This window comes from Rhinolophus sinicus, chromosome 3, assembly GCF_057876585.1.
Source record: "Rhinolophus sinicus isolate RSI-liver-muscle chromosome 3, RSI-T2T, whole genome shotgun sequence".
Classification (NCBI taxonomy): Eukaryota; Metazoa; Chordata; class Mammalia; order Chiroptera; family Rhinolophidae; genus Rhinolophus; species Rhinolophus sinicus.
The window spans coordinates 100,901,667-100,914,973 of NC_142503.1; the positions used below are offsets into that span (position 1 = coordinate 100,901,667).

Below are 13,307 nucleotides of genomic sequence, written 5' to 3' on the forward strand. Positions count from 1 at the left end.
AGGTTAGTCATTATCATATGGTTTTAGTTATTGCAGGTTTATTAAAATCTTCCCATACATGGTATCGTAGTGTAATTCCAACTTCATAATTCTATTTCTTCAAAAATTTTCTTACACTTATTCTTCTACATCAATTTCAGAAAAATTGTTAAATTCCCTTATCTGCCCCAACTCTGAATCAAAAAACTTGGTTAAGATTTTGACTAGAATTGCATTAAATATATGGACTTAAAGAAATCCATCTAATACTGAGTCTTCCTAATCAGAAACATGTTTAATCTCTGCTTATTCAAGTCTCTTTAGGTTCTACTATAAATTTAAATTTTCTTATAGCTTTTACCTAGCTATAGCTTCTATAGCTAGAATACTGAAAAAAATCACTGATATCAGTATACTTAGTTGGCAAACAACCATATAACTTAATATTGATTCAAATACGTTTCCAGGTAATTTTCTTAGATTTTTAGGTATATAGTCACATCTCCTGTGCATAATGATAACTCTCCTCTTTTCTAATGAGGATACCGCACCATGCAGTCTTTCTGGTCCTGACTACCCTTTATTCCAGGAAGAAGGCCCCACCTTGCCAGCATTCCGCCTGCTGTTCCTGCTGTTCTCGTTCCTGAGAAGTAGTGACATTTAGTGGGAATTACTCAGCATTTCTTCTACTTATGACCCATGCTGTCCGCTCTTTCATGGGAGGAGAATTTAGGAGTTGGGATGTCTGTACCTCTGTCAATTCAGTTCCTTTTATACTGTTGCAAGCAGAAATGCCTCCAAATTTGAAAAGTCAAGCAGAATATATTTTCATGTTTCTCTCTGTATTAATTTTGAGTCAACAATGTTTTCTTCTATTATTTCTTTGAACAATGTTATCTGCTCCATCTCTCTCTTTCTGCAATTGCTAGTATTTGTATATTTTATCTCCTGACCAATCTTCCTTTTGTCTTATCTTCCAAACATTTTCTTTTCTCCATCTTTTGACTTTATAGTTTGGAAAAGATTTCACAGGTTTGTCTTTCTGAAGTATCGAATTTCTTATTCACTTCATCCAAGATTTTAATTTGGTAACTATATTTTTCATCTCTTCAGAATCCTATCAGCTTGGTCCGTTCTCATAACTGATATTCAGCTTTTCCAGTTTTTAATGACTGGATATTTTTGACAACAAAAACGTCGCTAGTTGGGAAATCCCGCAACCTGGACAGCATCTGGGAACTTAGTGACTAGGCCCCTTATGTATGACAACGACGTGGTGGGATCCTGAACAGTCAGAGTTAATATAGGCCAGGAATCTTAGAAAGAACAGCAGTGACTTTAGGAGGCTGCCACAAAAGACTGACGACCAGAGCCCACTTCTCAGAGCTGAAGTAAAAATGTCTGCCCCAAAGAGAGGGAACCGCTGAGTACTCTACATACTGGTCGTACAACCAAAGAGCTTTGGGAGCAGTCCTTCATTCATGTTTGCACTACAAGAACCATGCTAGGCACACACAATCGAATCGCTCACAGCTTGCTGAGCTAAACTCCACACGGCTGGCACACCCAGTTACTTGGCAATGAGGACTCACCCTCATAGTCTCTCATCAAAAATCTCCCTTTATTACTCAGCCATAAGATGAAATACTGCCACTTCCAACAACATGGATGGATCTTGAGATTATTATGCTAAGTGAAATAAGTCAGACAGAAAAAGTCGACAACCATATGACTTCACTCATATGTGGGATATAAAACTGAAAACAACAAAAGAACAAGACAAACAAGAAACAGAAAGTCATAGACACAGACAACAGTTAAGTGGTTACCAGAGGGTAAGGGGGGACGGGGGTATAGAAAAGGGTAAAGAGGGTCAAATATACAGCGACGGGGAAAAAAAAGTGACTCTGGATGGTGAACACATAATACAATATATAGATGATGTATTATACAAATGTACACTTGAAACCTATATAATTTTACTAACCAATGTCACCCCAATAAAGTTAACAATAATAAAAAATCTCCCTTTACGGGGAACGTGACTAGGAACCAAGGCAGCTTTTCCACTCTTGAGTCCCTGCTGAGTCGCTTACACAGAAAATGATCTGTGAATCCACATGCACAGCTCAAAGGAGTATAAACTGTCTGGTCATTCTACAGAGCAATCTAGTTATTAGTGAATTTAAATAATGGACAGCCAACAATACACCAATCACACTCTTCAGTGTACATCTCCATAAAATAAAATAAAGACTATCATTGCAGCATTGTCTATGGTACATAACACCACTAGGGGAGGGTGTATGTAAGACGGATACACAGTATGCATGGGTAAGAGGTGCACATGATACTCTACAGCAGTCAGAAGTAATGAACCAGAGTTACATTCAGCAACAAGGTAGATCATTTAAATATAGGGCTGTGAACACACAATTCAATAAATAGATGAAGGATTATAGAATTGTATACTTGAAACCTATATAATTTTACTGACAATATATATTGTCACCCCAATGAATTTAATTTAAAAAAAAAACTGGAAGAAATGTTTTAACGAACATAGGGCTGAATTTTAAAAATAATAAAATGAGATGCACAGGCCAATGCCATTTATGAAAATTACAAACTTATATGTATTTTCCAAAGATACACAAATATCTAAAGACATGTATTAACTAAATTAGAATGGGTACTTATAGGGGGAAGCAAAATGAGGGAGACAGGGAAATGAGTGGGATGAAGACAATGAAATAACAATCAAGAGATGGGACAAGCCCTGCGGATGTCAGCAATGAGAGCATGATTCTGTGCTCCTAAAGTCTGGGAAATAGGTCGGGGAGTATGGAAACCCAAAAGAAACTCAACGGGACAAGACAATCTAGTCATCAGAGCATTAAAAAAAGAACTGTTCAAAGAATGCTAAGACAAATTAATATCATTTATTTTAAAAGAGCCAGAAATACTTCATTTATTTAAAGAAAACATCAGTAAATATTGATTTTTAAAAATCAAGAAAGAATAATCACTGAAGATTACAATCAATAATCTAAAGTAACTACATGACCAAACTGAGAATTTGATGACTTGTCTGAAAATAATAGGTCTATAACATCCTGAAATTAAGTTGAATACATCCCTTTTCACGTAAAGACCCTGACGATAAAGTCCCAAGCAGGAGATACATTGTAATCTGGCACAGAGAATCTACACTAACTCGATTTTTAATTTACACCCTTATCTTAGGGATCATGTTGCAAAACATTTACTATGGACCAATTCCTGTGAATGAGGACATTTAAACCCATGGCATCATGCACAAAATGAACTCTAGAAAATTCAGTAGGAAAAAGTCATTTATCAGTACCCATTTATTAGTGTACCACAGATATGGACACAATCTTAATACAAGACGGGGTAGGAAGACAAAATCAGGGAATCACTTCATCCTTGTAGAGGACACTTCAAGGTAGGGAGACTATTTTAGCATTTCATGCAACAGAGCTGAGCAGGAAGAACAGGGAATCAAAAATCACTTCCCTTGGCATATTAGTCTGTTCTTATTAAATTACAAATGAATCTGCCAATGATGCTTTATGAAATACAGGTATATCTCATTTTGTTACACTTCACAGATGTTGCATTTTTTTACAAATTGAAGGCAAGACCCTCCATCAGCAAAAAAACTAAGACTCGTTTTACTGCGATATTTGTTTTATTGCAGTGGTCTGGAACTAAACCCACAATATCTCCAAGGTAGGCCTGTAACAGATTTTTCAGGACGCACATAAAAAAATAATCTGGATTGAAAATGCCATTCAGCTTTTAGGAACCGATAATAAATTCTCTTGGGGAAAGAGAGAGTTCATTATTTTCAAATGTGTAAAACAGTTAAAATACACCTTTTTTTGCTACCAAACTCAAACTATACACCAAAGGATATAAAATAAGCAATAATAATCAAACTAACAATGACAGGTTAGGAGGCACAACTAACACAGCATACAATAGGAGTAGCCTTCCCTAAAAGCTGCAATTCTGTATGGTACAGCTTTAATTCAGGCCACAGAAAATTCTAGAAAGATCTGACAGCTTCTGCTTTTGCAGGATGAAACCTGCTACATACTGTGTTTCCCCGAAAATAAGACATAGCTGGACAACCAGTGATAATGCGTCTTTTGGAGCAAAAATATACCAATAAATACCAATACCGATACCGATACCGATACCGATACCGATACCGATACCGATACCAATACCAATACCAATACGGGGTCTTATATTAATTTTTGCTCCAAAAGACACATTAGCGCTGATTGTATGGCTAGGTCTTATTTTCGGGAAAACACAGTACATCAGAATAAATAAGTAGGTTCCCACCCCAAGCAAAATCAAGTCGCTTTCCTCAAGCTGTGGGAGGAAGCTACAGCTCTAACTCCACTTTGAATTGTACGGCTCTTCTCATTTAACCTAGAAATGAAACTCTCATTAAAAAAATGATGGTTGTAGTAAAGAATATCCACAACTTAAAAAGAGCCCTAGAAAGCAATCTATGAAAGGGCAGACTCTCCAACTAGCAGCATACTTTAAATAATTAAGTCTTTCTGGCTTCTGTTGAGTATCCTTAACAGGGTACCTAGGAAACACCAAAAAAATAAAGTAAAGGTAAAGGTAAAGGTAAAGGTAAAGTAAAGTAAAGTAAAGTAAAGTAAAGTAAAATAAAATAAAATAAATAAAATAAAATAAATAAAATAAATAAAATAAAATAAAATAAATAAAGTAAAATAAAGTAAAGTAAAGTAAAGTAAAGTAAAGTAAAGTAAAATAAAGTAAAATAAAGTAAAGTAAAATAAAGTAAAATAAAGTAAAGTAAAGTAAAGTAAAGTAAAGTAAAGTAAAATAAAGTAAAATAAAATAAAGTAAAATAAAATAAAATAAAATAAAGTAAAATAAAATAAAATAATAAAATAAAATAAAATAAAATAAAATTAAAAAATAAAATAAAATAAAATAATAAAATAAAATAAAATAAAATAAAATAATAAAAAAATAAAATAAAATAAAAAAATAAAAAAATAAAATAAAATAAAAAAATAAAATAATAAAATAAAATAAAATAATAAAATAAAATAAAATAGGTCTTCAGAATCAATTTACTAAGCCTCTAAAAAATACAACCCATAACAAAATTTAAAGATACAACGTTTGAGGGTTGAAAGATTAAACCTCATATTATAAATAAATCTATTCTAGTAGAGGAAACCAAAATAAAGTTACAACTAATAACTAATTTTTTCACTTTAATTACTCTCAATTAAAATAAATATTATTTCCTGTGATTAAAAAAAATCCTCTAAGTTGCAAAAATAATGTTTAGGTTTTCTTGTTTCTTTGTTTGTTTGTTTTATTAGTTTCAGGTGTACAAAACAATGTAACAGTTATAGACATTTATCATTTATATCTCTCACACTGTGTCAAACTCCCTCCCCCCATCCACTATCCCTCTGACATCGCACAAAGCCATTACATTTCCACTGTCTCTACTCCTAATGCTGTACTCTGCTTCTTGTAACTATATATATGTATATTATTGTAGTTGACATTATTGTTCAGCCTCAGCTTCAGGTGTACAGTGCAGTGATCAGGCATCTACATCTTCCCTGAGGTGGTCTACCTAATGAGATAAGTGTCATGTTTAGGTTTTGAAGTAAGCAAGTTGCTGAAATATTAATACATGTAATATACATAATGTTAATGTGAAAATTTAAAACTTATAAAACAGACATTTATGATAAATATTTAGTAAGCTATACAAACACGCATGGATTTGAAAAATACAAATTTATAAAACTGATTAATTTTGAAAAAGGAATAGGGATGAGATTAGGGGGAATTCACAGGAGGTCTTAACTGCACTGATTTTATAATCTGCAGATTTACAAGGTAAAACGTTCGTATTTTACATAGCCACTTTATATATGAGTCATTATCTTGGTCCTCATATCTATCTGTTTCAAATATCTTATAGTTTAAGATATAAAACAAAATTTACATAAAATTAACTCAAAATGGATCACAGACCTAAATTAAAACACAAAAATATAAAATTTCTAGAGGATAACACAGGACAAAACCTAGGCTACTTTGGATTGGTGATGACTTTTTAGATACAACAACAAAAGCACAATCCAAGAAATAAAGAAACTGATCAATTGGACTTCATTAAAATTAAGAATTTCTGTTCTGCCAAAGACATTGTATGTGAAAAGACAAGACACACTGAGGAGCAGATATTTGCAAAGGACGTATCTGATAAACGACAATTACCCAAAATATACGAAGAACTCTTCAATGCAACAAAAAGAGAACACACGATTAAAAATAGATAAAAGATACACAGATGGAAAATAAAGATATTAAAAGATGTTCAATATCATGCCATCAGGGAATTGCAGATAAAACCATGAGGACTTCTGGTCAAGATGGCAGAGTAGCTAACTGTGAGACTGCCTGTTCCCATGATCACATCAAAGTTACAGCTAAATTATAGAACAACAATCACGGAGAACCACGTGAAGACGAGCTGAACAAAATTCCAAGAACTAAGGTTATAAGTAAAGAAGCCATGATGACACTGGTAGGAGGGCAGAGACACCGACTGGGCAGGTCTCCCACAGTCTCCCACCCACGTGTGGCGATGAAGAAACCAGAGAACATATCAGCTATGGAGGACCCCATGTGGAGCGACAAGACTACGGCAGTGAAGAGGAGTCCCCCTAATAGCTGCCTGATAAAACCCATGGATTGCATCCCAAAGAGACAAAGGGCTGTGGGAGAACGAGGCACGCTGCTCTTAAAGGGCCAGCACACAAATTTACTTGCTCTAAGCTCTAGTGCAGGGGCAGTAGCTTGAAAAACGCCAGGGACAAACAGAGAAGAACTTGACTAACTTCAGGGAGAGGGCTGGAGCGGAGGGGTTAGGGCAGCTCTCTCCTGTGACATAAGTGCCAGCAGGAGTCATTGTTCCTTTGTTGAGCTCTCCTTCCACCCAGCAGGCCTGGCGTAGGCAGACACCAAATACATGCTCTCCGTTAACCTGGCTAATATCATTCATCCCACCCTGCTGATTCCCTGAGCTGTCACCCCAACCAAGACACTGGGCTGGACTAAGTCTATCCCAGCAGCTCCTCCACAGCAGCAACCTGCCTCAGCTTGTGCTGCAGACTCACTCACAGGACCGCTGACCTTACACAAGTGGTGACTGCCCTAGATTTACACTGCAGACTTTCCCAAAAATCTGCAAATCCCACACAAGTGTCAGCCGCCCTCTGCTTGCAACACAGACTCTCTCAAAGGTCCACAAACCCACACAAGCTGTGGCCATACTCGGTAAACACTGAAAGTCTTGGAAAGTTACCCCAAGCCCAGCAGAAACAGCACCAGTCTCAACTTGCATTGTTAACTCCCATCAGGTGGCCCCACACCTTGCATAAATGGCAGTCAGTCTTGGCCTGTTGCTCCAACTAAGTGTCCCCAAGTCTGCCACAACTGGTGACTGGCCTTGGCTCGCATAGTAGTGCCCCAAAAGGGTCCAAAACAGGCACAAGTGGGAGCCAGCCCCACATTCATAGCGTCGCCTCTCCAAAGCACCACCAAGCCCCACACAAGCAGCAACCAACCGCAGATCACTTTGCAGCACCTAACAAGCAGCACCCAGCCCCGCACCAATGGTGGCTGACCTTGACCTGCACCAGAGCCCCTCCCAAGAGACTACACGTGAAATGGTCCAGCTTCAGACTATACGAGAGTCCCACCCAACCAGCTCCAAAACCAACACACACAAAGAACGGTCTCGGCTGGCACCAAAGCCCTGGGGGGTCAACTCCTGCAACCCAGTTCATCCACTATAGTTGTAGCCAACCCTCACAGCAGGTAAGTTTAGGGTCCCCCACTGACCTGCCAGCAGAAATTGAAACGCAACTACAATAGGAGGGCACACAGAACCCACACAGGTGACACCCCTCTAAACACCTCGCTCAAGTGACTCGGTAGACTGCACCACTGAAGCCCCACAAAACATGCTCCACATAAAGACACTCAGTCAAGATAGAGAAATGAAGAAGATCAAACTAATACATAGAAACAAATACAGAGGCAGCCAAAATGAAGGGACAGTGAAACATGTCCCAACTGATAAAACTCAAGAAAAAGAAAACAAGATGGAGAGAAGCAATCCACCAGAGGCAGAGTTCAAAACACTGGCTATAGGGCTGTGCAATCAACATGGGAAAGGAATATATGATCTCAGTGAGAACTTCAACAAAAAGATAGAAAACATAAAAATGGAGATAAAAAACATTAGAAAAACAATCAGAATTAAAGACTACAATAACTGAAAGAAAACATTGGAGGGAATCAGTAGCAGATTAGATAAAGCAGGGAATCGGATCAGCAATCTGAAAGACAAGGTAGCAAAAAACACCCAATCAGAACAGCAACAAGAAAAACAAATTTTAAAAAATGAGAATTTAAGGGGCCTCTGGGACAACATCAACTGTACCAACACACATCCACGGATACCAGAGAGAGAAGAGAGAGCAATAAATTGAAAGCCCATTTGAAAAAAATGACTGAAAACTTCCATAACCAGGTGAAGGAAACAGACATATAAGTTGATGAAGTGCAGAGAATCCAAAACAAGATGAACTCAAATAGGACCACACCAAGATACATTATAATTGAAATGCCAAAGAGAATCTTAAAGGTAGCCAGAGAAAAGCAAATAGTTACCTACAAGGAAACTCCAATAAGACTATCAAATGATTTTTCAACAGAAACTATGAAAGTGAGAAATGAATGGCATGAAATAGTCAAAGTGATAAAGGAAGAAAACTATAAGCAAGACTACTCTACCCAGCAAGGCTATCATTTACAATTGAAGAAGCAGTAAAGAGCTTCCCAGACAAGAAACAGCTAAAGGAGTTAACTGCCACTGAACCAGTATTACAAGAAATGTTCAAGGAGTGTCATTAAGCAGAAAAGAACAAAAATATGAATAAGAAAATATAAGAAAGAAAAAAATTTCACAAAGGCAAACAGTAAAAGCAATGGATCAATCAATTATAAAACTAGTGTAGAGGTCAAAAGTAGGAAGATTATGTGTAATTACAATAGTAAATCAAGGAATACTCACAAACACACCCACACAAGAAGTAAAAAAAAAAAAGAAAGAAAAAAAAAAAAAGAAAAAACCATAAATGTGCACGGGGTGATTAAAAATGGTAGTGATTTTAGAATATGTTCAAACTTAAGTGACCAACCACTTAAAATAGACTGCTATAAACATAGCTTGATATATTAATATATGGAGTATAATACATGGTAACCACACCAAAAATCGACAAGAGACATAGAAGAAATACAGAGAAAAGAATCAAATACAGCACTATAGAAAGTCACCAACATACAAGAGAAGGAAGGAGGTAAATAAGGAAAGAACAGAGAACATTTAATTTAAAAAAAGAGAGAGAAAATAATTAATAAAATATCAATAAGTACATACCTATCAATACTTATTTCAAATGTAAATAGACTAAATACTCCAATCAAAACACATAGGGTGCCTAAAAGGATTTAAAAAAACAAAAAACAAAAAAAAAACCAAGACTGACAGATATGCTGCTTAAAAGTGACCCACTTCAGATTAAAAGATACACTCCAACTAAAAGTAAAGGGATGGAAAAAGATACTACATGCAAAAAGGGGGGAAAAGCTGGGATAGCAATACATACATCAAACAAATAGACTTTAAAACAAAGGCTATAACATGGGACAAAGAAGGACATTTCATTATGACAAAAGGATCAACCCAACGGGAGGATATAACCCTTGTAAACATTTATGCACCCAATGTAGAAGCACTTAAATATATAAAGCAAATATTGATAGACATAAAGGGAGTAACCAATAATAAATACAGCAACTGCAGAGGACTTTAACACTTAATTGACATAAATGGATAGATCATCCACACAGAAAATCAACAGGAAAACAGTTGCTTTATATAATTCATTAAATGAGATGGATTTAATTGACATTTTTAGAGCATTTCACATCAAAGCAGCAGAATATACATTCTTTTCAAGTGCACATAGAACATTTTCCAGGATAGATCACATGTTAGACCACAAAACAAGTTCAATAAATTTAACAAGGCTGAAGTCATATCAAGCACGTTCTCCAACCATAATGGTATGAAACTAGAAATCAGTTACAAAAAGAAAACTGAAAATAACACAAACACATAGAGGCTGAATTACACGCTACCAAACAATGAATGGGTTAACAATAAGATCAAGGAAGAACTCAAAAGATACCTTGAGACAAATGAAAATGAAAACAACACAAAAATCTACGAGACACAGCAAAATTAGTTTTAAGAGGGAAATTCATAGCAATATAGGTCTGCCTCAAGAAACAAGAAAAATCTCAAACAATCTAACCTTGCACCTAAAAGAACTAGAAAAAGAAAAACAAAGAAAGCCAAAGTGTGTAGAAAAAAGGAAATAATAATGACCAGAGAGAAAATACGTGAAATAGAGTCTAAAAGAACAATACAAATGAAAAATGAAATCAAGAGATGATTCTTTGAAAAAATAAACAAAATTGATAAACCATTAACCAGAATCATCAAAAAAAAGAGAATCCAAATAAAGTCAAAAACGAAACAGGAGACGTGATAACTGACACCACAGAAATACAAAAGATTATAAGAAAATACTATGAACATTATATGCCAACAAATTGCACAATGTGGAAGAAATAAATTCTTACAAACATACAACCTTCCAAGATTGAGTCAAGAAGAAACAGAAAATCTGAACAGACCGATTAACTACTAACAAAACTGAGTAAGTAATCAAAATTCTCCCAAAACAAACAAAGTCCTGGACTGGATGGCTTCACAGGTGAATTTTATCAAACATTCAAAGAATTAACACGTATGGCTTCTCAAACTATTCCAAAAAAATCAAGAAGAGGGAAGGCTCCCAAACTCCTGTTATGATGCCAGCATTACCCAGAATCCAAACCAAAGACACTACAAAATAAGAAAATCACAGGTCAGTAACCTTGATGAACATAGATGCATAAACTCTCAACAAAATATTAGGAAACTGAATTCAGCAATATTAAAAAGATCATACACCACGACTAAGTGGGATTTATTCCCAGGATTCAAGGTTGGTTCAAAATCTGCAAATCAATTAACATGATATACCACATAAACAAAATGAAGGAGAAAAATTGTATGATCATATCAACAGATGCAGAAAAGGCATTTGACAAAATAAGCATCCATTTGTGATAAAAACTCTCAGCAAAGTGGGAATAAAGGGAACATACCTCAATATAATAAAGGCCATTTATGAAGTTTTGGAAGTCCTGCCTGCAGCAATCAGACAAGAAAAAGAAACACAAGGCATCCAAATTAGAAAGGAAGAAATTAAATTGTCACTATTTGCAGATGATATAATACCATAAGTAGAACACCCTCAAGTGTCCACGTGAAACTACTGAAATTGATAAATAAGTTCAGTAAAGTACAAGGATACAAAATTAATATTCAGAAATTGGTTACATTTTGATACACCAATAATGAACTATCAGAAAGAGAAATTACAAAAACAACCATATTTACAACTGCATCAAAAAGAATAAAATTTCTAGGAATAAATTTAACCAAGAGGGTAAAAGACCAGTACTCGGAAACCTACAAGATATTGAAGAAAAGAAAAAAAAAAAGAAAGAAACGAGAAGAAAAGAAGACACAAATAAATGGAAGGCTATACTACACTACTGGATAGGAGCGATGTATATCCTTCAAATGACTGTACTACCCAAAGCAAACTACAGATTTATGTTAATCCTTATCAAAATACCAATGACATTCTTCTCAGGACAAGAACAAATAATCTTAAATTTGTATATGAAACTAAAAAAGAGCCCAAATAGCCACAGCAATCTTGAGAAACAAGAATATAGTTGGAGGTTTCACCCTACCTAATTTAAAAACTATACTACAAGGCTACAGTAATCTAAACAGCACGGTACTGTCATAAAAACAGACACATAGAACAATGAACAGAATAGAGAGCCCAGAAATAAACCCACACCTATATGGTCAATTAATCTACGACAAAGGAGGCAAGAATATACAATGGAATAAATTAGTCTCTTCAACAAATGGTGTTGGGAAAACTGGACAGATACATACAAAAAACTGGAACTGTACCACCTTCTTACACCACATACAAGAATAAACTCAAAATAGATTAAATACTTCAATATAAGACCTAAACCATAAAACTCCTAGAAAAAAATGTAAAAAATCATTTCTTTAACATCTCTCTTAGCAGTATTTTTTGGATATGTCTTCTCAAATGAGGGAAACAAAAGCAAAAATAAACAAATGGGCCTACATCAAACTAAAAAGTTTTTGCACAGCAATGTAAACTTTTAATATTATGCTGAATAGAAGTGGTGAAAGTGGACATCCTTGTCTTGTTCCTGATCTTAAGTAAAACACTTTTAGCTTTTCACCATTGAGTATGATGTTAGCTGTGGGTCTGTCATAAATGTCCTTTATTAATTTGAGGTATGTCCCCTCTGTCCCCACTTTGCTGAGTTTGTACCATAAATGGATGCTGGATTTTGTCAAATGCTTTTTTCTGCATCTATTGATATGACCATATGATTTTTCTCCTTCATTTTTTTGTTTATGTGGTGTATGACATTACTTGATTTGCAGATATTGAAGCAACAATACATCTAATTAGGGGTTAATACCCAGATTATATGAGGGATTCTTTTTTTTTGGAGGGGGTGCGGAATATTGGGGAACAGTGTGTTTTCCCAGGATGTCAAGTCATTGGTGTTGTTTGTTTTTTTTCAATATAGTTGTCGGGGGCACAGCTCAGCTCCAAGTCAAGTTGCTGTTTTCAATCTAGTTGTGGAGGGCGCAGCTCATGGCCCATGTGGGACTCAAACTGGTGACCTTGCTGTTCTGAGCACCTCACTCCAACCACTGACCCAACTGGTCGCCCACCAGCAGCTCAGCTCCAAGTTCAAGCCATTGTTTTCAATCTAGTTGTGGAGGGCACAGCTCACTGGCCCATGTGGGAATCAAACTGGCAACCTTGTTGTTAAGAGCTCACGCTCTAACCAACTAAGCCATCTGGCCGCCACAAGGAACTCTTACAACTTAACACCAAAAGACAAACAAACAAAAAAACAAATAATCCAATTTAAAAATGGGCAGAGAACCTGAA

At 35.7% G+C, this 13,307-nt stretch overlaps 1 protein-coding gene across 14 annotated transcripts in view; it reads right to left on the reverse strand.

The window, feature by feature from the left end:
* Positions 1 to 13,307, reverse strand: part of PEAK1 (pseudopodium enriched atypical kinase 1) — a 346,674-nt gene that overhangs the window by 247,945 nt on the left and 85,422 nt on the right. For 9 of the 14 annotated variants that reach the window (XM_074328320.2, XM_074328321.2, XM_074328316.2 and 6 more), the window contains one exon: positions 11,383 to 11,425. The exons of the other annotated variants lie outside the window; for them this stretch is intronic. The gene's annotated coding sequence lies outside the window, so the exon portion shown is untranslated. The remainder of the gene's footprint in view (positions 1 to 11,382; positions 11,426 to 13,307) is intronic. 14 annotated transcript variants of the gene reach the window in all.